Here is a 3,711-nt window from a genome sequence, read left to right as displayed (position 1 = left end):
GATTGACTTAAAGTTCGTATGCGACCGCGCGTAGGGTCTCTTTGCGAGGCCGAACCCCCGAGCCCGCGCGCGTAGCAGGGGTCCGATCTAGGGGTTAGCTCGTCTTGTGTTTGTTTTCCCTCACGCTTTTTCTCGAGAAAATAGAGGGGTCGAGCCGTGCCATATTTTCCCTCGTTGGGCGAACCATGGTGCTCAGTGAGCTATTAGTGGGTTAATTCGAGTAGAGCCCTAGTTCTCGTGCATGGGGACCCAGCATGGCCTAGCTGGTGACCGACTCCTAGTTCCTGACGGTCAGCCCATATAGTTCCCGGGGCCGTTCGACCGATCCCGGGGGCTCGCTGCCTCTCTATTAGGAGAAACCATGCGCCGCACGCAGTCGAGACTCGAACGTGGGGCCAGGACGCCCCTGGTGCTCGTGTGCTTGGGTATTGGCCGCTAGCGGGCCCATCCCTTTCCACCCCTCACTCTTTGGTTGCCCTGTGCGGTTGTCGAACCCGTTAATGGGCCAACCTTTGAACTCTTGGGCCTAGATGGGCCGTAGGTGCGTTTTCAGCTCCGTATCCCACTTACCTGCGATGGGTCATGGTCTATTTGGGAAGGCAAAATATCTGGCGTGTCCTTCGAGGGGGTGGCTAGAGGTTGTGTGCGCACGCCCCGTGATGAGACGTGGTGATAGGACGCGGTGGGCATGGAGATCTAGGTGGGTGGTTGGTTTCCTCGCACCCATCGTCCCTATAAAACCAAAGGGTTAGCCCTTCGTGTTTTCCACGCGTTCCTGCATCCTTACCTCCGTAGCTACACCACCGCCGCCAACACTAGGGTTTCATGTCTCCGCATCCTCACTGCCATTGAGCTCGCATTCATCCGCCCCCGCCTCCAATGGATACGTGGTGCCGTTCTGACATCTCCTTCCTACGCATGGAGGGTCTCGTCCGTCGTGGCCTTCTCTGCGCGTGGACCGTGGCCACAGAGTGGTTGTTGCCTGACGACGAGGAGTTGTCATTTCCGCCCGACGGCTACGCAGCGTCCGCCCTCAAATTCCTCCGGGGCTGCTGCATTTCTACAAGATTGAGCTGCAGCATCTCAATCCCAACAGGATCCAGCACATGGTGGCTTTCGTCGCGCTGTGTGAAGGATTCCTGGGGATCAGCGCTCACTTCGACTTGTGGAGGCACTTCTTTGCTGTCAACCTCTAGAAGAAGAGGGAGAGGGGCGTCAAGCTGGAGCTGCATATGCCGATGGGGTGCGCCAGCATCCAACTTTGGAACAACCGGGCCGGCGAGTACCCGTCCATGCGGCTCTCGACGTCCAACAAGGGGTGGCACTCACAGTGTTTCTACCTCAAGAATGATGCCACCGCCCCTCTGCCGGAGTTCACCGGGCACCTGATCGAAGAGGCCCCGGAGTCATGGAGGAAGTGAGGCGTCCAGGATAAGGATAAGAAGAGGATCCGAGCCCACATCGCCGCCATCCAGATCCTGAAGGAGAACGGCCTGAAAGGGTCAGTCATCATCAGGGCTTACCCCGTCGGGCGAGGCGGGACCCGCACCCTAGCCGTCGGGCGAGGCGGGACCCGCACCCTAGCCGTCGGGCGAGGCAGGACCCGCGCCCCAGGGGTCAGGCGAGACGGGGCTCGCGGCCCTAGGGGCCACTTGGAGCCATAGCCACATTTCTAATCGCTTCAGGCGAATTGGTACTGATGATCATTAGTTCCTTCTCTTCGGACACACTAGTATTGATACCCGACATATTGATACCCCTTTTGGGATGTGGTTCAAGCTCCGCCACTACACGTAATATCTTTTATAGTTGTAAGAAAAAATTTGCTAGCGGACATTGAAAGTGAGGTCGCTTTATAAGTGAACACTGAAAAAAGATCAATTTGCTGGCGGACACTCTAATTTATGTCAAATTTGCTGGAGGACACCGAACGCATTAAAATATTCATTTCTGGTTGAGGAGGTAAGAGAATAGCTATGAAATGACTATTTTGCCACTATGCGTAATACCAGGGAGGCGAACACGAAACACGCTGCTGTCTGCTGACATCGAGAGAGAGGAGCAAGTCATGGCAGCTCGCATGCGATCGTGATTTTGCATAGCCTGTGTTTTTGGAGCATGGCCGCTATTAAAACTTGGCGTAAACAACGACAGTGACTTGATGATGAGTGAAGAACACAAAAGTGCGAACAAGAACGGAAAGGCGAGCAACACCAACTCGACGAGGACGGCTTTTCCACCGTGGCATCATCAACCATAGGCCGGTCCGCCGACCGCCGGCGTCAGCGCCGCCGGTCACTTCAAGTGGAACACCGGTGTACAAATCGCCTCAAGATCCGGATCAACTCTTCGTTCGCCTGGCCCCACCGCCGGACGGAGAAGCCGTGCTGCTCCCCCTCGAACTCGGCGAGCTCCACGTCCTTCCCCATCTGCTTCAGCCTCGCCGCGTAGAGCAGCACGCGGTCACGGAGCACGTCGACTTCGGGCGCCTCCACGAGCACCGACGGCAGCGCCACGGGCTCCAGGTCAGGGCTGTCGGGGCCGAACGGGTTGGCCAGCGGGTGGTCGAAGGTCGCCCCCACCGGCAGCGACATGCGCCAGAGCTGATCCGACATGGCGACCGTCAGCGAGACGCCGTCCGGGGGTGTCGACTCCGTCGCCGTGCGCTGGACGCCACCGAGGAACAAGGACAGGAGGACGTGCCCGGTGAGGCGCACCGAGGCGAGGTCGATCTGCCCGGAGCCGGCCTTGACCGCGAGGTGGTGGGCTAGGTTGGCGCCCGCGGAGACGCCCGACAGGAACGTCCGGGCGAAGTCGGCCGACTCCGCGAGCCACGGCTCGGCACCGCCACCGCTTGCGGCGGCGAGCGCCTCCTGCCCGCGCAGCCAGGCCAGGAACGTCGCACCGTCCTCGATCGCCGCCGGGAGGCGGTGCTCGGGGGCGAGCCGGTACTGGACGGAGAGGACGAGCGCGGGGAGGTCTGCCGCGAGGCGGCGGCGGAGGTAGTGTCCGCCTCCGAGCTAGTTGTAGGACCCGATGCAGTAGCCGCCTCCGTGAAAGTGAACCAGCACCGGGAGCTTACTTTTGTTACCTCCGTCGTCGCCGGCGTCCGCTGCCGCCGCCGGCTTGTACAAGCGGACCTTGAGGCCGCGCGTCGCGTCGTACACGGTGTCCTTCCATTGAACCCCCGGAACGTCCGGGAACGGCTCTGCCGGCATCAGGGCCGCTTCGTCGCCGCGCACGGCGGTGCCGTCGCTGAAGAGCTGGACGGCACCGAAGAAGTCCTCCACGACGTGCGGCGCCGTGTCGCCGGACATGTTGGTGATGATCGTCACGAACTCACGATTGGATTGGAGGGGGTTGACTTGGATTTAAGAGGTCGTCTGAATGAACCGAAGAGGAAGAGTGAGGTGAAATTCGAGGTCCTCGCTGTACGCTGTTTGTCTTCATCTGCGGGCGCATCTGTTATCTTCGAATCCTGCATCTAAAAAGGGCAAGGCAGCGTGGTCGTCCGTTTTTTCCGGGCATCCGATCGGTCCAGATCGTGCGAGCCCTGATCTTTTTTAAAAAAAATCTTGTACTTTAGTCGAATCAACCTATAGTCCAGGCCTCCTCTTAGGTTTTTTTTTTCAAAAAAACCCTCGAACTTTATCGAAATCAATCCTCAATCTAGGCTTTTTAAATGGGACGGCCTGCCTCTCGCTCAGGCCT

At 59.0% G+C, this 3,711-nt stretch overlaps 1 pseudogene; it reads right to left on the bottom strand.

Annotated features, from left to right (window-relative positions):
• Positions 1-2,051: 2,051 nt before the first annotated feature.
• On the bottom strand, positions 2,052-3,449 carry LOC136457745 (carboxylesterase 15-like; annotated as a pseudogene).
• Positions 3,450-3,711: the final 262 nt, after the last annotated feature.

Source organism: Miscanthus floridulus, chromosome 6 (genome assembly GCF_019320115.1).
Source record: "Miscanthus floridulus cultivar M001 chromosome 6, ASM1932011v1, whole genome shotgun sequence".
Taxonomy (NCBI): Eukaryota; Viridiplantae; Streptophyta; class Magnoliopsida; order Poales; family Poaceae; genus Miscanthus; species Miscanthus floridulus.
The sequence above is the reverse complement of the archived record's forward strand: the minus strand, read 5'-3'. Positions and strand labels throughout refer to the sequence as shown.